Below are 21,289 nucleotides of genomic sequence, written 5' to 3'. Positions count from 1 at the left end.
AGACCCCCCAAGGAACTTATCTAGATATGTGGTGAGAACTTTGAACTCACAAGGGCTTTACAGAAGTTTAGAACGTACAGTGGTACAATTAAAAAATCATATTTTTTCCACAAAAATGATCTTTTCACCCCAATTTTTATTTTCCCAAGGGTAACAGGACCCTAAAAGTTATTGTGCAATTTGTCCTGAGTACACTGATACCCCACATGTGGGAGTAAACCACTATTTGGGCGCATGGCAGAGCTCGGTAGGGAAGCAGCGCCATTTGACGTTTTTGGCTGGAATTGAGATCGGACACCATGTCGCGATTGGAAAACCCCTGATGTACCTAAACAGTGGAAACCCCCCACAAATGACACCATTTTGTAAACTAGACCCCCCAAGGAACTTATCTAGATGTGTGGTGAGCACTTTGAACCGCCCAGTGCTTCACAGAGGTTTATAACGCCCGGGCGTGAAAATAAAAAATTCGTATTTTTTCCACAAACATGATCTTTTAGTCACCATTTTTTTATTTTCCCAAGGGTACCAGGAGAAATTGGACCCCAAAAGTTGTTGTCCAATTTGTCCTGAGTATGCTGATACCCCATATTTGGGAGAAAACTACTGTATGGGCACACGTCGGGGCTCGGAAGGGAAGTAGTGACGTTTTGGAATGCAGACTTTGATGAAATGGTCTGCGGGTGTCATGTTGCCTTTGGAGAGCCCCTAATGTACCTAAACAGTGGAAACCCCCCACAAATGACCCCATTTTGAAAACTAGACCCCCTAAGGAACTTATCTAGATGTGAGATGAGCACTTTGAACCCCCAAGGGCTTCACAGAAGTTTATAATGCCAGGGCATGAAAATAAAAAAATCGTATTTTTTCCACAAACATGATCAATTAGTCCCCAATTTTTTTATTTTCCCAAGGGTAACAGGAGAAATTGAACCCCAAAAGTTGTTGTCCAATTTGTCCTGAGTACGCTGACACCCCATATGTGGGAGAAAACTACTGTATGGACACACGTCGGGGCTCGGAAGGGAAGTAGTGACGTTTTGGAATGCAGACTTAGAGGGAATGTCCTGCGGGTGTCATGTTGCCTTTGGAGAGCCCCTAATGTACCTAAACAGTGGAAATCCCCCCACAAATGATCCCATTTTGGAAACGAGACCCCCTAAGGAACTTATCTAGATGTGTGGTGAGCACTTTGAACCCCCAAGGGCTTCACAGAAGTTTATAATGCCTGGGCATGAAAATAAAAAAATCGTATTTTTTCCACAAACATGATCAATTAGTCCCCAATTTTTTCATTTTCCCAAGGGTAACAGGCGAAATTGGACCCCAAAAGTTGTTGTCCAATTTGTCTTGAGTACGCTGACACCCCATATGTGGGAGAAAACTACTGTGTGGACACACGTCGGGGCTCGGAAGGGAAGCAGTGACGTTTTGGAATGCAGACTTTGATGGAATGGTCTGCGGGTGTCATGTGCGTTTGGAGAGCCCCTGATGTACCTAAACTATTGAAACTCCCCACAAGTGACCCCATTTTGGACACTAGACCCCCCACGGAACTTATCTAGATGTGTGGTGAGCACTTTGAACCCCCAAGTGCTTCACAGAAGTTTATAACGCTCGGACGTGAAAATAAAAAAATCATTTTTTTCCACAAAAATGATATTTTTGCCCCCAATTTTTTATTTTCTTAAGGGTAACAGGAGAAATTGGACCCCAAAAATTGTTTTGCAATTTGTCCTGAGTAGGCTGATACCCTACATGTGGGGGTAAAACATTGTTTGAGCGCATGGCAGAGCTTGGAAGGGAAGGAGCACCATTTGACTTTTTCAACTCAGAATTGGCTGGAATTGAGATCAGACGCCATGTTGCATTTGGAGAGCCCCTGATGTGGCCAAACAGTGGAAACCCCCAATTCTAACTCCAACCCGAACCCCAACACACCCCTAACCCTAATCTCAGCCCTAACCCTAACCTAACCCTAGCCCTAACCCTAATGGAAAAATGGAAATAAATACATTTTTTTTATTTTATTATTTTTCCCTAACTAAGGGGGTGATAACGGGGGGTTTGATTTACTATTTATGGCGGTTTTTATATTTGGCAGCTGTCGCACGCTAAAAGACGCTTTTTATTGTAAAAATAGTTTTTGCATCACCACATATTGAGAGCTATAATTTTTCCATATTTTGACCCACCGAGTCATGTGAGGTCTTATTTTTTGCAGGACGAGTTGACGTTTTTATTGGTACCATTTTCGGGCATGTGACTTTTTTGATCGCTTTTTATTCCGATTTTTGGGACGCAGAATGAACAAAAACCAGCGTTTCATGAATTTCTTTTGGGGGGGTGCGTTTACATCGTTCCGCGTGCGGTAAAATTGATAAAGCGGTTTTATTCTTTGGGTCAGTACGGTTACAGCAATACCTCATTTATGTCTTTTTTTATGTTTTGTCGGTTTTATGCAATGAAAACTATTTTATATAAAAAATAATTATTTTTGCATCGCTTTATTCTGCGAGCTATAGCTTTTTTATTTTTTCGCTGATGATGCTGTGTGGCGGCTCATTTTTTGCGGGTCAAGATGATGTTTTCAGTGGTACCATGGATATTTATATGCGTCTTTTTGATCGCGCGTTATTACACTTTTTGTTTGGCGGTATGATAATAAATCATTATTTTTTGCTTAGTTTTTTATTATTTTCAAGGGGTTCGCTAAAGGGGTTAACTAATGGGACAGTTTTATAGGGCGGGTCGTTACGGACGCGGCGATATCTAATATGTGTACTTTTATTGTTTTTTTTTTTTTTATTTCCAAAAAATGGATTTATTTGGGGGAATATTTTTTTTTTTTTCTAATTTATTTGGCGATTTTTTTTAAATTATTTTAACACTTTTTTTTATTTTTTTTTAACTTTATTAAATAGTCCCAGGTGGGACATCACTGTCCTGTGACAGATCGCTGATCTGTCACATCACAGATCACTGTGACAGATCAGCGATCTGTCACAGGCAGTGCAGAAGGCTTCCTCATGCCTGTGCTTTGCAGGCACTGAGGAAGCCAGCTTCCTGCAGGCCCCCGTCGCCATCTTGGATTCGGGGGCCTGCAGGAAAGGATCCCCCCGCAGCAGCGCTGCACATTGCGCTGCCGTGGGGGGCTCGGAAGCACGAAGGGAGCCCCCTCCCTGCTGATGCTTCCCTTTAACCCCCGGTACACCGCGATCATGTTTGATCGCGGTGTGCAAGGGGTTAACGTGTCGGGGGCAGTCCGTGACCGCCCCTGACACATTGTGCCGGGTGTCAGCTGTGATAATCAGCTGACACCCGGCCGCGATCAGCGGCGCTCACCACGTGGGCGCCGCTGATCGCGGTAGACATACTATCCCATCCATGGGCATAGGGGCCCGGGTCCCATGGACAGGATAGTACGTCGGATGTCAGGAAGGGGTTAATGTGCATTCTCCTACCCATTTGTGATAAATTTTGTGAAGTATTCGTCACTTCAGCATGACACCAGGCCTGAGTATTTTACCAGTGAGCTTTCAAGATCCAAGCCACAGTGCTGATCCTACAAATCATATTTATAGTCACATTTTTCGGTGTCATAAAAAGTGAAGTATGCCAGTGAATCCAAAAATCACTATTTGTAAAATCGCCCCATGTGACACAAATATTAGTTGTATTATCTCCACGGTCGCTGTTAATTGAACACAGACTGTAGAGATTATAAAGGTAATACAACTTGTGTGTGTATGTATAGTTACCTACTCAAGAGTATTAGTGAATTCATGATGCACAAAACACAGCATCATAAATTCACTGATACACCCGGCTACTTGCTAATAGCATTGGGAGTGTAAAAACAGAATGCACTCAGTACAGGTATCAAAACAGTGTTTTTTATTAACATACCAACAAGACAATTTTTTTACAACAATTGCTCTTGCCATTCCACCCATCCTACATCTGAGTTGAAGTAGGCCGCAAATTGGTCCCTCATTTGCAACTTCAACGGATGACCTGAGAGGGTGCTGAGTAAATTCAGGCAATGGGTTAGGAGCAACATCATCAAGATCTAAGTTCGGGTGCTCTCTAGCAATTACAAAATTATGTAGAACGACACAGGCCTTCACCACCTCATCCACTGTTTCCAGTTTCAGATTAATGGCTGTGCCAAGAATGCGCCATCTAGATACAAGTATACCAAATGCACACTCTACTGTTCTTCTGGCCCTGGTCAGCCTGTAATTAAAAATTCTTTTGTTGTGGTCCAAGTCCCGGCTGGAGTAGGGCTTGAGCAGGTTTTGGCACATCTGGAATGCTTCATCACCAACCATTACAAAGGGCTGAGGCGGATCTTCGGTGTTGGGAAGAGGCCGTGGCATGGGGAAATTGAAGTGGTTGCCATACAACCTCCTGCCCATGTCCGAGTTCTTAAAAGCCTGGGAGTCATTCCCACGGCCAAATGCCCCAATGTCCACAGCAATAAACATACAGTCTGCATCCGCAATGGCCATGAGTACAGTAGAAAAGTACTTTTTATAGTTGTAGTACTCAGAGCCTTTTCTTTTGGGCTTGATAATCCGGATGTGTTTCCCGTCCACCGCTCCCAAACAGTTAGGGAAATTGCAGACAGTCCAGAATCTTTCGGCGATTTCCAACCACTTTTCTGCGGTGGGCAGGGGCATGAATTCTGGACAAAGAACGTTCCACAAAGCCCGGCAGGTATCCTCTACAATTCCAGACAACGTGGAGATTCCAATACGGTACTGGAAGTGCAGTGAAGAGAGGGTCTCTCCAGTAGCCAGGAATCTGTGACAGAAAGAAAAAAAAAATTAATATTTGTGTATAGGGATTTTTGTACAAACCTAAAATTCAATAAAAAAATATATATATATCTGCAGCCTTTTGTTCAATACATGCCATAAAAAAATTACCGCAGTCTTTTGTTAACTACATGACAGAACTATAATTCTGCCAGATTTGGAAGAGTACATGTCACAACAAAGAAAATTAGGCAGGCATTGGTTTTGCAAAACTACACACTGTAATGTGACCAAGAGCCGTTCCTCGGGAGTAATCGCACGCCGGAGCTGCGTGTCCTGTCTCCGGATGACTTCTTTGACCCGACCAAGCAAATAGTTAAAGGTTTTTTGGGACATCCGGGTATAATCCTTAAATTTCTCCGGGTTTGCTTGTAGCTCACTGTAGAGGGTGTGGTACGCTCCACGGCTCTCCCGGAGTTCAATAATGGGATGTATCCACAAACGCCGCCGCTGCCGTCTTCGCTGCCTCTCTCTCTCCCTCTGTTCATGGCAAGCAACTGCATAAGCCTGAGCCATCCTCATGTCCAGATCCAAGTCAAAGTAAAAACTCTTCCAGCGCAGATCCATGTTTATCAAGGCAAATGCAAGCAAATGTGAAGAATTCCGCTGTAAACAGGGTCTATATAAAGAATTTCCATGAGACACGCCCACTGCTGTCCCATTGGTGGAGTGTGTTGCAAGAATTTTTCAAGGATTTTCCTCCTGTGAAGTGACACCATTGCGCATAAAAAATGCAAACGCATGATAAACGCTTACAATCGCATAAAAACGCTGCGATTTTTTGTCGTAATGCGCACAATAATGCTACAAAAAAAGCAGTGTTTACAAGCATTTGCATGCGCTTTGACATGCATTTCATGTGCGCTCGATACACTGCGCAAAAATGCGCAAGTGTGAAACTAGCCTAAGATGCGCCAATTCTGGCACTTAGCCTCTCTCTTCCCATTGCCCTGTAGCAGGTGGCATATGGGGTAATAAGGGATTAATGTCACCTTGCTATTGTAAGGTGACATTAAGCCTGGTTAATAATGGAGAGGTGTCAATAAGACACCTATCCATTAATTCAATAGTTTGAAAGGGTTAAAAAAACACATTAAGAATAAAGTATTTTAATCAAATAATTAAACACACTGGTTTCCCATCTTTATTAAACTCCCAATCAAATTTAAGCCATCGTTCTCCTGTAAAAAAATCAAAAATTAAAAAGCAACAATATACCAAAACATTGGGCAGCATGGTGGCTCAGTGGATAGCACTGCAGCCTTGCAGTGCTGGAGTCCTGGGTTCAAATCTCACCAAGGAAAACATCTGCAAGGAGTTTGTATGTTCTCCCATGTTTGCGTGTGTTTCCTCCGGGTTCCAAAGACATACTGATAGGGAATTTAGATTGTGAGCCCCATCGGGGACAGTGATGATAATGTGTGCAAACTGTAAAGCGCTGTGGAATATGTTAGCGCTATATAAAAATAAAGATTATTATATTATTATTATACCTATCCGCCGTACAGTCATGTCCCATGCTGCAATCCATCTCAAGGGGTTAAATAATTTACAACTGAGAGCGGTGCTAATGCAACCGCCCCGGCTGTAAACCACGAGGAATGAATGAAGTAGCTTCCCCGCCTGACTGGACATGAACTCATTAGCGTGGGAAAGTTGTTAGAATCTCTTTAGTTTGTGACTATCCGCCATTTTCTTGTAGTGTTCTGGCTGCTGGTCTTTTTCCTCTGGTGCTGGGTTTGTCTTGGGTCAGGTGATTGTATCACCCTTTATTAGCCTGCACCTGTCTCCCAGTCCTTGCTGGACAACAGTGTTAATCCACTTGAATTCTGGCTTGGAGCTTTGCTTTGCCTTCTGTGTGTTTAATTAGTTCAATAGAGGGACCTCTGGTTCTGCTAGTCTTAGTTTCTGTTTTCAGTTTGTTTCTGCAGCCTTCTCTTTGTTCTCTATTAGGTTACCCGTTTCCGTACCCAGTCCTTAGATCTTTCAGGGACCCCTTCCCCCTATCTATAGGTCTTCGCTTGAGATTAACCTAGGATCGTCGGTTGGTCTATTTGCAAGGAATGGGTCGCCCACTCCATCATAGGGTATCAGCCTAGCCGTAGTGCAGGGTCAGTTTTCCCCCTTCTTCCCTAGTCCTTTGCTGCATATCCGTAACAGTTTGTCCAGCCCGAGAAAGTATATGAAAAAAAACCCCTCCCGGATTTTGCAATATGAACAGCGTTCACGATCTTGCTCAACGCCTGCAAGGGTTAACATTAGAAGTTGCCAGCTTACAACAGCACGTGAGTAATTGCCCTGGAATCCGCCCTGAGGAACCTAAGGTGGATTTGCCTGAATGTTTTTGTGGTAAACAACCGGAATTTATTTGATTTAAAAATTAATGTTTGCTTTATTTTCGGCTTACACCCAGGTCTTCAGGGGCTGAATTACTGTGTGGGGATTATTATGTCGTTAAATCCAACTTCTCGGATTTTGGCGCGCACGGCGCACCGTCAAAAGTGCGCAGCGCAGGTCAAAGCGCAACTAGCGCACGGCCTGCGCACCCTATGCTAAAGATAGGGTGCGCCGATCGCAGGCGCCGCTGTGCGCTAGGAGGCGGCGCTACAAGCAAGGGGCGGGCACGCCGGGCAGAGAGCCGGCTCGGGGGCGGAGCTACCCCCGGCCGTGCGTGCGCTTAAAAAGCGCTAATGTGAAACCAGCCTAAGATTGATTCTGTACCTTTATCATCCCCTTTTCCTGTAGTGGTGATTGATAACACTCCTCTAGAGCATGGGTGCGTTTCTCGAAAGGTCACCGGGTTTCCACTCACTGTGAATATGGAACAACAGAAATCTTTAGATTTGTTTGTACTTGATAAACTTTGCCTTTTCCAGTTATCCTGGGGTTACCCTGGTTAAAGATGCACAATCCTGTACTGGACTGATCGGCAAGTACGATAAGATCCTGGGGTCAGGGGTGTTATGAGAAATGATGTGATGTGCATATTGCTGCTGTGGTGAAAACTGAGCTACCTGAAGCCATTTAGGAATACTGGAAAGTATTTTCAGAAGTAGAGTCACAAGCTCTACCGCCTCATAGAGATTACGATTGCGCTATTGAATTCGTCCCAGGTGCTACTCTCCCTAAGAGTCGTTTATTTAATCTGACGATTCTCAAGAGGGAGGCCTTAAGCCCCCTTTACATTTAGCGATGCACCAGCGATCCCGACAACGATACGACCCGGTAAGGATCGCTGGTGCATCGCTAAATGGTCGCTAGTGAGCTCCCAAACAGGCAGATCTCACAGCGACGCAGCAGCGGTCGTTACTTACCTTTCAGACGCGGTGATCAAGACTCCTCCGCCCGTGTCCACGCGTCGCTCGTTGGCGCCAGCAGGAAGCGGCCGACGAGAAATGGACGTGGACGATCTTGCGCGATCAGCGATAGCCAGCGGGGGAGCCGGTCAGAGGTATCACACATAGCGATATCGCTAGCAATATCGCTGCTGCGTCACAAAATCGGTGACGCTTTAGCGATATTGCTAGCGATATCGCTATGTGTAAAGCCCCTTTTAAAGGAATACCTGCAGAATAGTCTTGCTGCAGGTGATATAAGACCCTCTAAGTCCCCTGTGGCCGTGGGATTCTTTTTTATAAAAAAAAAAAAAAAAAGATGGGGGTCTTAGGCCGTGCCTGGATTTCAGAGAGATTAATAAGATCACTGTGCACAATCCTTACCCCTTGCCGCTAATTCCGGATTTGTTTAATCAATTAGTTGGAGCCAAGTGCTTCTCTAAGATTGATCTCCGTGGGGCATATAATTTGCTGCAGGTAAAAGAAGGCGATGAATGAAAGACGGCCTTTAATACCCCGGAAGGTCATTTTGAGTGTCTGGTAATGCCTTTCGTCCTTACAAATGCCCCAGCGTTCTTTCAAAATTTCATTAACGACATTCTGAGGCCGTTGACCGGTAGGAGTGTCATTGTTTATCTGGATGAAATTTTGATCTACTCACCCGATCTGGAGTCGCATTGGCAGAGAGTCCGCGAGGTTCTGCAGATTCTGAGAGAAAACACACTCTTTGCTAAACTGGAGAAATGCGAGTTTGCGGAACAGAAAATCAGTTTTTTGGGGAACTTTGTTTCCAGTGATGGGTTTGAGATGGACCCGGTGAAGGTTCAGGCGGTATTGGAGTGGCCTAGACCTGAATGCTTGAAGTCGATTCAGAGATTCTTGAAGTTTGCGAATTATTATAGGAAATTCATAAAGAATTTTTCTGTTCTTGCAAAACCCCTTACTGATCTGACCGACGATCCTAGGTTAATCTCAAGCGAAGACCTATAGATAGGGGGAAGGGAATCCCTGAAATATCTATCCATAGGTCTTCGCTTGAGATTTACATAGGTTCGTCGGTGGATCTATTTGCAAGGAATGGGTCGACCACTCCATCGTAGGGTATGAGCCTAGTCGTAGTGCAGGGTCAGTTTTCCCCCTTCTTCCCTAGTCCTGTGCTGCAGATCCGTAACAAAAGTGACTGTTCATTTTCTCACGCTGCCGAGTTCATTGCAGGTCAGGCTGGGAGGTTGCGCAGCATCAGTGATGTCAGCACAGCCTCCCAGCCTAACCTGCGATAAACTCGTCAGTGTGGGAAAATGAACTGTCACTTTCCCACACTGCAGAGTTCACCATGGGAGAGGCTGCGCAGCTTCTCATTCATTCCTCCGTGTTTTACAGCCGGGGCGGTCACATTAGCACCGCTCCCAGTTGTAAACTATTTAACCCCTTGAGATGGATTGCAGCGTGGGACTTGACTGTACGGTGGATAGGTATGGGATATTGTTGCTTTTTGATTTTTTACAGGAGAATGATGGCTTTGATTGGATTGGGAGTTTAATAAAGATGAGAAACCAGTGTGTTTAATTATTTTATTAAAATACTTTATTCTTAATGTCTGTTTTTTTTAACCCTTTCATACTATTGGATTAATAATGAATAGGTGTCTTATTGACACTTCTCCATTTTTAACCAGGCTTAATGTCACCTTACAATAGCAAGGTGACATTAACCCCTTATTACCCCATATGCCACCCGCTACAGGGCGATGGGAAGAGAGAAGCTAAGTGCTGGAATAGGTGCATCTTACAGGTGCGCCTTTTCTGGGGTGGCTGGGGGCAGATGTTTTTAGCCAGGGGGGCCCAGTAACCATGGTCCCTCTCTAGGCTATTGATATCTGCCCTCAGTCACTGGCTTTCCCTCTCTGGCGAAGAAAATTGCACAGGAGCCCACACAAGTTTTTTCCGTGATTTAATTCTTTAATGTAACACCTACAGCTACAAATTTTTACATTCATAGACTACTAACATTACTAGTTAGGGACATGTATAAATCTAATGGATATGCAATGTTTTACTGTACGTAAACCATATCTCATATCCTGTCGGCTTTGCAATTATTTTACAGAAACTGACAATTGAACTATCGGCTATTCCACTATCTGTATCTCTATCAAATATAAAGATATATATTATTATTTTTATTATTATTATAAATTTATATAGCACCGTTTATTCCATGGCGCTTTACGTGTGAAAAGGGGAAATATAGACAAGTACAATTAACGTGTAAGACAAGGGACACACAAGTACAGGAGAGGACCCTGCCCGCAAGGGCTCACAGTCTAACAGGGATGGGTGAGGATACACTAGGAGAGGGTAGAGCTGGTGTTAGGGCTGGCGGAACGCACCAAATTATAAAATATTAGTAGGTGCGTTCGCAGCCCGGGATCCATCGTGCAGAGGTGGTACGCTGCTGCTAAGTAACGCGGAAGAATTAAGCGGTGTGAAACCAGTCACACATGTGTTACGTCACCCAATGTGAACAGGGGCGAACTCTGTTAATGCACAGAACCGCACAACCGCTGAACGTAGATGCCGGAGCCTGTTAAGCTCACAGAGCCCGGCCACAAGAGCGCACAGTGTACGGAAACAGAACTCTACCCCAAGGACACGGGGTTAGAGTCCTTCTAGGCCCACTGAACGCGCGGCGTCACTGCCGCGAACGCCGCTATAGACGCTGGCTATGGAGCACGTGCACTGAGGTGTGCCGCGTCCTTGGTGAGGACTGATGCCTGACTCAACCTCTGTCCTACCTATGCCTAAGCCTGGGCGCTAGCAGGCTAGGCTGCACAACACATGCGTACCAAGGGTAGGGGTTTCTTAATGAGTCATTCACCAGAGACATTCATGCGTGCATACATCACTCACTCCACATAGTCTGTAAATACAGTCTTATCCTAGTGCATGGCCGAGCGGCCATGCGAACCTTTTATAGCCGCGAGCGTCCCGTACCTTCCTGGCTTCTCGGATGGGCCAATCCGAACAGGAGCAGGACCTGAGCACGTGACCTTCGATCTCCAATGGGAGATCACTCCACGGGCATGCTCAGTGGCCCGACATGAGGACTTAGTCCCTGGAGAATCTCGCTGCTGAGCAGCATGTATTGTCATAGCTGCGCCAGAGGTGGCAGCAGCAAGCAAACCCACAGAGCTGGTCTGGGCAGAGCACCTGGACCGACGAGTTTGCTGAGCAACCTCCTCTACGGCTGGAGAGGAAAGGGAGACTGCTGGAAGTAAGGCTCGGGATTCTCGCTGTGCATTGACAGAAATGTGACGCCTAACATTACCCCCCCTCCCCTCTGAGCCTCGCTGCGCTCAAACCCCGCAATGAGAAGAGAAGCGTGGATGTTCTCCACCGGCTCCCAGGTCCGAGCCTCAGGACCATGACCCTTCCAATCCACCAAGTAAAACTTTTTGCCCCGCATCACCTTGCATCCCACGATGGCATTGACCTCAAACTCGTCAGACGACATGTCTGATTTCCTGGCAGATGGCTCAGAAAACCGGGACATGTGAACCGGCTTAAGGAGAGACACATGAAACGTGTCCGAGATAGCCAAGTGTGGTGGAAGGGCCAGACGGTAGACCACAGGGTTAATCTGCTCGAGGACCTTGAAAGGGCCAATATAGCACGGTGCGAACTTAGCGGATTCTGCCCGCAGCCTGATGTTTCGAGCGGAGAGCCACAGTAAGTCGCCAGGGGCGAAGGTCAGAGCAGGGCGCCGGCGAGTATCAGCAGAGGACCTCATTCTCCTTGGAGGCCTGGATAGCATCCTGCGTGCGATCCCAAATTTCACGTGCCTCCACCGCCCAGTCTGCCACCCTAGAGTCGGTGGACGACACGGGCATGGGGACGCCCGAATGCGGACTGTAATTTAGGAGGAATGGGGTCTGACCAGTGGAGTCGGCCACAGCATTGTTCAAGGCGAACTCCGCCCACGGCAGCAAAGATACCCAATCATCCTGCCTGGCCGAGACAAAATGTCGCAGGTATGTCACCAGGGTCTGTTGGCTCTCTCAACCAACCCATTCGTCTCGGGATGATAGGCCGAGGAGAGATTTAGCTCAATGCTGAGCAGAGAACAGAGCTCTCTCCAGAACCGAGACGCAAACTGAGGACCCCGGTCGCTGACAATCTTATCCGGCAGGCCGTGTAGGCGGAAAACATGTTTAATAAACAACGTTGCCAGGCCCCGTGCTGAAGGTAGCCGAGAAAGTGGTACCAGATGTACCATCTTGGAGAAATGATCGGTGACCACCCAAATGACGGTGCTGCCACTGGACTTGGGCAGACCCACCACAAAGGCCATACTGACCATCTCCCACAGCCTGTCCGCAACCGGCAGGGGATAGAGTAACCCAGCGGGCCGCTGCCGAGAGGACCAATTCTGGGCGCAAGAGACGCATGCCTGTATATAGTCCCTGACGTCACGAGCCATATGCGGCCACCAGTACGTCCTCGCCAGGAGATCGGAGGTTCGTTTGGTCCAAAAATGTCCCCCCACCCTGGACGAATGAGCCCGAGAGGACCTCCGGTCGCAGATGGGCAGGGACAAAAGTCTTGCCCGGAGGTACCGATTCGAGAGCAACCGGAGCCACGGTCCTCAGACTCGCCGATGGAACTATCAGCCGAGGCTCCTCCTCCTCTGATGACACCACGGAGCGAGAAAGAGCGTCGGCCCGGACGTTCTTCTCCCCGGAGAGAAAATGCAGGGTGAAATGGAATCTGGAGAAGAACAAGGACCATCTGGTCTGGCGAGAATTCAGCCGCTGGGCAGTCTGTAGATAGACCAAATTTTTATGGTCAGTGAACACCTGGAAAAGATGGCGAGCCCCCTCCATGAGGTGTCTCCAATCTGAGAAGGCCAGCTTCATTGCTAGCAACTCCCTGTCCCCGATGGAATAATTCCTCTCCGCCGGTGTGAAGGTCTTAGAGAAGAAGCATGGGTGCTTCCGACCTTGTGAGTCCTTCTGGAGCAGGACCGCTCCAGCACCGACGGAAGAGGCATCCACCTCCAGAATGAAGGGCTTATCTACATCGGAGCGATGTAGAATGGGAGCGCTAGCGAAGTGGGATTTAATAGCGGCGAAGGCCTTGGAGACAGTTTCTGACCACAGTTTGGGGTTTGCACCCTTCTTGGTGAGTGCTACCGAGGGCGCTACCAAAGTTGAGAAATGGGGGATGAATTGGCGATAGTAATTTATGAACCCCATAAAGCGCTGCACCGCTTTGAGAGAATGGGGCTCCTGCCAATCCATCACCGCCTGTAGTTTGGCAGGATCCATGGCCAACACCTGGGCGGAGATGATATAGCCCAGGAACGCACCAAATTATAAAATATTAGTAGGTGCGTTCGCAGCCCGGGGTCCACCGTGCAGAGGTGGTACGCTGCTTCTAAGTAATGGCGGAAGAATTAAGCGGTGTGAAACCAGTCACACGTGGGTTACGTCACCCAATGTGAACAGGGGCGAACTCTGTTAATGCACAGAGCCGCACAACCGCTGAACGTAGATGCCGGAGCCTGTTAAGCTCACAGAGCCCGGCCACAAGAGCGCACAGTGTACGGCCACAGAACTCTACCCCAAGGACACGGGGTTAGAGTCCTTCTAGGCCCACTGAACGCGAGGCGTTGCTGACGCGAATGCCGCTATAGACACTGGCTATGGGGCACGTGCACTGAGGTGTGCCGAGTCCCTGGTGAGGACTGATGCCTGACTCAACCTCTGTCCTACCTACGCCTAAGCCTGGACGCTAGCAGGCTATGCTGTACAACACATGCGTACCGAGGGTAGGGGTTTCTTAATGAGTCATTCATCAGAGACATTCATGCGTGCATACATCACTCACTCCACATAGTCTGTAAATACAGTCTTATCCTAGCGCATGGCCGAGCGGCCATGCGAACCTTTTATAGCCGCGAGCGTCCGGGACCTTCCTGGCTTCTCGGATGGGCCAATCCGAACAGGAGCAGGACCTGAGCACGTGACCTTCGATCTCCAATGGGAGATCACTCCACGGGCATGCTCAGTGGCCCGACATGAGGACTTAGTCCCTGGAGAATCTCGCTACTGAGCAGCATGTATTGTCATAGCTGCGCCAGAGGTGGCAGCAGCAAGCAAACCCACGGAGCTGGTCTGGGCAGAGTGCCTGGACTGACGAGTTTGCTGAACAACCTCCTCTGTGGCTGGAGAGGAATGGGAGACCGCTGGAAGTAAGGCTCGGGATTCTCGCTGAGCAGTAACAGAAATCCGATGCCTAACAGCTGGTTGTGCGGTGGTTCAGTAGACTGAGGATCATTGCAGGCTGTAGGCTTGTCGGAACAGGTAGGTCTTCAGGTTCTTCTTGAGGGTTACTGTTGTTGGTGAGAGTCTGATGTGTTGCAGCAGAGAGTTCCAGAGTATGGGAGAAGGCTTGTATGCAGTTGTGGGAAGAAGAGTTGAGGGGGAGTAGAGAAGGAGATCTTGAGAGGATTGAAGGTTGTGTGTGGGTAGGTACTGGGAGACCATGTCACAGATGTATGGAGGAGACAGGTTGTGGATGGCTTTGTATGTTATGGTTTTGAACTGGAGCCTCTGGGCAATAGGAAGCCAGTGAAGGGCCTGGCATAGGGGGGAGGCTGGGGAATAGCGGGGGGACAGGTGGATTAGTCGGGCAGCAGAGTGTAGACTGGAGTGGTGCCAGAGTGCTGGAGTGGAGGCCAGAGAGTAGGAGGTTGCAGTAGTCGAGACGGGAGATAAGGGTGTGCACTAGTGTTTTTGTGGTTTCATGGTCGAGGAATGCGCGGATCCGAGAAATATTTTTGCGTTTGAGGCGGCGAGGGCTTGGATATGTGGTTTGAAAGAGAGGGCAGAGTCGAGGATCACCCCAAGGCACCGAGCGTGCAGGAATGGGGAAAGCGAACAGCCCTTGACATTGATGGATAGGTCTGGTGGAGGGGTAGAGTGAGATGGGGGAAAGATGATGAATTCTGTTTTTTCCATGTTCAGTTTGAGAAAGCGAGCAGAAAAAAAGGCTGAAATAGCAGACAGACATTGTGGAATTTTGGTCAGTAAGGAGGTGAGGTCAGGTTCAGATGGGTCACTAACATATATATATATATATATATATATATATACCTATTCTATGTGTATACATGTATTCTATCTTTTCTATTCTAACCAGTCAGCGTGATTTTACTGTGTGGCTGCATATGAATTGTTGGCTTTTCAAAGGACGTCGGTGCGTAAAAAATTTTTTTATCGCACCCATTGACTACTATTGGGGGAAGCAATCCGTTTTGCGATTACAGTCGCTGCATGCTGTGATTTTTTTTCCAGCCCGATCTTGATCCGATCCGAGCTGGCAAAAAAAAACGCCGCTGGACACCATCACAGATTAACATTGGTGCAAATTCAATCCGCTTTTTTATTGGATTGAATTCGTCCGATTTCATCGCAAGTGAGCATGAGCCCTTAGAAAGCAATTTCATAGGGCAAAAAACACAGCAGATTTTTCTGTTTTCTATTGTTATTTGCTGCTTATATTGGTGAATAAAGCTAACATTTAAGCTTGTACTGTGGACAAAAACACATGTAATTAGCACCTAGAAAATGCTGCAAAATCGTTTTGAATGCATTTTTCCTGCTAAGAGAGCAGGTTTTGAATGCAGGAAAACGCCGAGTGTGAACATGTACGTGCTCCGAGATTTATTATGAAGAATCAGTAGCATTTCTTTGAATGATCCTTTGGAGCGCAGTTACATGACGTGATTTGTCACGCACGCTGCCGCCATGTTTGCATCTTATCATCACGTAAATGTGCCCGTTATTCTGTAAACTGGTGATTACCACGGTCATGGCAGCTAAAAGTGATGATGCGCTTCTAGTATAGCACTTACATGAACACACATGTTTTAGATGGTAGAAGTTGTTACTTATGATGTGAAAAATTGAAAAATCGCTAGACGAAGACTAAGGGTATGTGCACACGCTGCGGATTCTGCTGTGGGTCCGCAGCGGATCTGGCCCTGCAGATCCACAGCAGATTCTGCTGCGTTTCCATTTCCATGCAAGTCTATTTTCAAAAACGCAGTGCACATGCTGCGGATTTTTCCGTGCGGCTTTGCTGCGGGTTCAAATCCATGTCAATTCTTTCTGCGGATTCCACTGCGTTTTGACACCTGCTCCATTGTACAGGTGTCAAAACGCAGGGGGAAAACGCAGGCAAATCCGTAGGTAAAGCACAAGTCATTTCACCTGCGGATTACCTGCAAATCCGCACGGAAAAATCCGCAGCAGAATCCGCAGCGTGTGCACATACCCTAAGGCCGGGGTCACACTTGCAAGAAACTCGCATGAGTCTCGCGTCTCAATACCCGGCAGCCGCACACTACGATCCCGAGTGCCTGACGGCAGTGCCGGGTATTGAGACACGAGACTCGTGCGAGTTTCTCACAAGTGTGACCCCGGCCTAAGTGTCTTCATATGATATATAAATATATACATAGCATCTTTAAAGTTTTACTGTTTAACATAAAATATAGAAAACATGATAAAACAATGGGTGCACAGACATAACTTTATATTTTTCTGCTCACAGAATAGTATGACCGCAGCATAATGTAGAGGGCACGGGTGACAGTGTGGCACCGCAGCTGTATAGAGCAGGAGTGGCAGTGTGGCACCGCAGCTGTAGAGGGCAGTGTAGCACCGCAGCAGTAGAGGGCAGGGATGGCAGTGTGGAAACGCAGCTGTAGAGGGCAGTGTGGCACCGCAGCTGTAGAGGGCACGGGTGGCAGTGTGGCACTGCAGCTGTATAGAGCAGGAGTGGCAGTGTGGCACCGCAGCTGTAGAGGGCAGTGTAGCACCGCAGCAGTAGAGGGCAGGGATGGCAGTGTGGAAACGCAGCTGTAGAGGGCAGTGTGGCACCGCAGCTGTAGAGGGCAGGGGAGACAGTGGCATTGCAGTTGTAAAGGGCCGGGGTGGTACCACAGCTTTAGAGGGCAGGGGTGGCACTATGGCATCTCAGCTGTAGAGGGCAGGAGTAGCAGAGTGGCACAGCAGCTGAAGAGGATGAGTGGCAGGGTGGCACTGCAACTTTAGAGGGGAAGGGTGGCAGTGTGTCAACGCAGCTGTAGAGGGCTGGGGTGCAAGTGTGGCACCAGCTGTAGAGGGCAGGGGTGCAAGTGTGGCATCACAGCTGTAGAGGGCAGGGATCGAAGTGTGGCACCACAGCTGTAGAAGGTAGGAGTGGCAGTGTGGCACTGCAGCTGTATAGAGCAGGGGTGGCAGTGTGGCACAGCAACTGCAGAGGGCAGGAATGGCACAGCAGCTGTAGAGAGCAAGGGTGGCAGTGTGGCACCGCAGCTGTAGAGAGCAGGGGTGGCACCGCAGCTGTAGACAGCAGGGTTGGCAGTATGACACCACAGCTGTAGAGGGCAGGAGTGGCAGTATGGCACCGCAACTGTATAGGGCAAGGACGGCAGTGTGGCACCACAACTGTAGAGGGCAAGAGTGGCAGTGTGGCATCACACATCACAGCAGTAGGGCAGGGAGGCAGTGTCACCACAGCTGTAGAGGGCAGGGTCAAAGTGGCACCGCAACTGCAGAGGGAAGGAGTGGCACAGCAGCTGTAGAGAGCAGGGTTGGCAGTGTGACACCACAGCTGTAGAGGGCAGGGTGGAAGTGGCACCGCAGCTGTACAGGGCAGGGAAGCACCACAGCTGTAGAGGGCAAGGATGGAAGTGTGGCACCACAGCTGTATAGAGCGGGGGTGGCACCGCAACTGTAGAAGGCAAGGGTGGCAGTGTGGTGCCCCAGTTGTAGAGGGCAGGTGTGGCACCGCAGCTGTAAAGAGCAGGGTTGGCAGTGTGACACCACAGCTGTAGAGGGCAGGATGGAAGTGGCACCGCAGCTGTACAGGGCAGGGAAGCACCACAGCTGTAGAGGGCAAGGATGGCAGTGTGGCACCACAGCTGTATAGAGAGGGGGTGGCACCGCAACTGTAGAAGGCAAGGGTGGCAGTGTCGTGCCCCAGTTGTAGAGGGCAGGTGTGGCACCACAGCTGTAGAGGGCAGGGGTGGCAGTGTGGTGTCCCTGTTGTAGAGGGCAGGTGTGGCACCACAGCTGTAGAGGGCAGGGGTGGCAGTGTGGTGTCCCTGTTGTAGAAGGCAGGGGTGGCAGTGTGGCACCACAGCTGTATAGAGCGGGGGTGGCACTGTAACTGTAGAAGGCAAGGGTGGCAGTGTGGTGCCCCAGTTGTAGAGGGCAGGTGTGGCAGTGTGGTGTCCCTGTTGTAGAGGGCAGGTGTTTCACCGCAGCTGTAGAGGGCAGGGGTGGCAGTGTGGTGTCCCTGTTGTGGAAGGCAGGGGTGGCAGTGTGGCACCACAGCTGTATAGAGCGGGGGTGGCACCGCAACTGTAGAAGGCAAGGGTGGCAGTGTCGTGCCCCAGTTGTAGAGGGCAGGTGTGGCACCACAGCTGTAGAGGGCAGGGGTGGCAGTGTGGTGTCCCTGTTGTAGAGGGCAGGTGTGGCACCACAGCTGTAGAGGGCAGGGGTGGCAGTGTGGTGTCCCTGTTGTAGAAGGCAGGGGTGGCAGTGTGGCACCACAGCTGTATAGAGCGGGGGTGGCACTGCAACTGTAGAAGGCAAGGGTGGCAGTGTGGTGCCCCAGTTGTACAGGGCAGGTGTGGCAGTGTGGTGTCCCTGTTGTAGAGGGCAGGCGTGGCACCGCAGCTGTAGAGGGCAGGGGTGGCAATGTGGTGTCCCTGTTGTAGAAGGCAGGGGTGGCAGTGTGGCACCACAGCTGTATAGAGCGGGGGTGGCACCGCAACTGTAGAAGGCAAGGGTGGCAGTGTCGTGCCCCAGTTGTAGAGGGCAGGTGTGGCACCACAGCTGTAGAGGGCAGGGGTGGCAGTGTGGTGTCCCTGTTGTAGAAGGCAGGGGTGGCAGTGTGGCACCACAGCTGTATAGAGCGTGGGTGGCACTGCAACTGTAGAAGGCAAGGGTGGCAGTGTGGTGCCCCTGTTGTAGAGGGCAGGTGTGGCACCACAGCTGTAGAGGGCAGGGGTGGCAGTGTGGTGTCCCTGTTGTAGAAGGCAAGGGTGGCAGTGTGGCACCACAGCTGTATAGAGCGGGGGTGGCACTGCAACTGTAGAAGGCAAGGGTGGCAGTGTGGTGCCCCAGTTGTAGAGGGCAGGTGTGGCAGTGTGGTGTCCCTGTTGTAGAGGGCAGGCGTGGCACCGCAGCTGTAGAGGGCAGGGGTGGCAGCGTGGTGTCCCTGTTGTAGAAGGCAGGGGTGGCAGTGTGGCACCACAGCTGTATAGAGCGGGGGTGGCATTGCAACTGTAGAAGGCAAGGGTGGCAGTGTGGTGCCACAGTTGTAGAGGGCAGGTGTGGCAGTGTGGTGTCCCTGTTGTAGAGGGCAGGCGTGGCACCGCAGCTGTAGAGGGCAGGGGTGGCAGTGTGGTGTCCCTGTTGTAGAAGGCAGGGGTGGCAGTGTGGCACCACAGCTGTATAGAGCAGGGGTGGCACCGCAACTGTAGAAGGCAATGGTGGCAGTGTCGTGCCCCAGTTGTAGAGGGCAGGTGTGGCACCACAGCTGTAGAGGGCAGGGGTGGCAGTGCGGTGTCCCTGTTGTAGAGGGCAGGTGTGGCACCACAGCTGTAGAGGGCAGGGGTGGCAGTGTGGTGTCCCTGTTGTAGAAGGCAGGGGTGGCAGTGTGGCACCACAGCTGTATAGAGCGGGGGTGGCACTGCAACTGTAGAAGGCAAGGGTGGCAGTGTGGTGCCCCAGTTGTAGAGGGCAGGTGTGGCAGTGTGGTGTCCCTGTTGTAGAGGGCAGGCGTGGCACCGCAGCTGTAGAGGGCAGGGGTGGCAGTGTGGTGTCCCTGTTGTAGAAGGCAGGGGTGGCAGTGTGGCACCACAGCTGTATAGAGCGGGGGTGGCACCGCAACTGTAGAAGGCAATGGTGGCAGTGTGGTGCCCCAGTTGTAGAGGGCAGGTGTGGCACCACAGCTGTAGAGGGCAGGGGTGGCAGTGTGGTGTCCCTGTTGTAGAGGGCAGGTGTGGCACCACAGCTGTAGAGGGCAGGGGTGGCAGTGCGGTGTCCCTGTTGTAGAGGGCAGGTGTGGCACCACAGCTGTAGAGGGCAGGGGTGGTAGTGTGGTGTCCCTGTTGTAGAAGGCAGGGGTGGCAGTGTGGCACCACAGCTGTATAGAGCGGGGGTGGCACTGCAACTGTAGAAGGCAAGGGTGGCAGTGTGGTGCCCCAGTTGTAGAGGGCAGGTGTGGCAGTGTGGTGTCCCTGTTGTAGAGGGCAGGCGTGGCACCGCAGCTGTAGAGGGCAGGGGTGGCAGTGTGGTGTCCCTGTTGTAGAAGGCAGGGGTGGCAGTGTGGCACCACAGCTGTATAGAGCGGGGGTGGCACTGCAACTGTAGAAGGCAAGGGTGGCAAGGTGGTGCCACAGTTGGTGGCAGGGTGGCACCACAGCTGTAGAAGGCAGGGTGGCAGTAGCACCGTAGCTGTAGAGGGCGGGGTGGCAGTATGGCACCGCAGCTGTAAGAGGACAAGGTAGCAGTGGCACCGCAGCTGTAGAGGGTAGGGTGGCACCGCAACTGTAAGAAGACAAGGGTGGCAGTGTGGCATCGCAGCTGTGGAGGACAGGGTGACAGTGTGGTGCCACATTTATACAGGGCAAAATGGCACCGCTGCTGTAAGACAAGGGTGGCAGTGTGGCATCGCAGCTGTATAGAGCGGGGGTGGCACTACAACTGTAGAAGGCAAGGGTGGCAGTGTGGTGTCCCTGTTGTAGAGGGCAGGCGTGGCACCGCAGCTGTAGAGGGCAGGGGTGGTAGTGTGGTGTCCCTGTTGTAGAAGGCAGGGGTGGCAGTGTGGCACCACAGCTGTATAGAGCGGGGGTGGCACCGCAACTGTAGAAGGCAATGGTGGCAGTGTCGTGCCCCAGTTGTAGAGGGCAGGTGTGGCAGTGTGGTGTCCCTGTTGTAGAGGGCAGGCGTGGCACCGCAGCTGTAGAGGGCAGGGGTGGCAGTGTGGTGTCCCTGTTGTAGAGGGCAGGGGTGGCAGTGCGGTGTCCCTGTTGTAGAAGGCAGGGGTG

The 21,289-nt window shown here is 50.1% G+C and overlaps 1 protein-coding gene across 1 annotated transcript in view; it reads left to right on the top strand.

Annotated features, from left to right (window-relative positions):
- Window positions 1-21,289, top strand: part of KCTD1 (potassium channel tetramerization domain containing 1) — a 187,520-nt gene that overhangs the window by 95,190 nt on the left and 71,041 nt on the right. The gene's annotated exons all lie outside the window — the stretch shown is intronic.

Source organism: Dendrobates tinctorius, unplaced genomic scaffold (genome assembly GCF_039654945.1).
Source record: "Dendrobates tinctorius isolate UK_male_01 unplaced genomic scaffold, ASM3965494v1 ptg000081l, whole genome shotgun sequence".
Classification (NCBI taxonomy): domain Eukaryota; kingdom Metazoa; phylum Chordata; class Amphibia; order Anura; family Dendrobatidae; genus Dendrobates; species Dendrobates tinctorius.
This window is presented reverse-complemented; position numbering and strand designations above follow the sequence as displayed.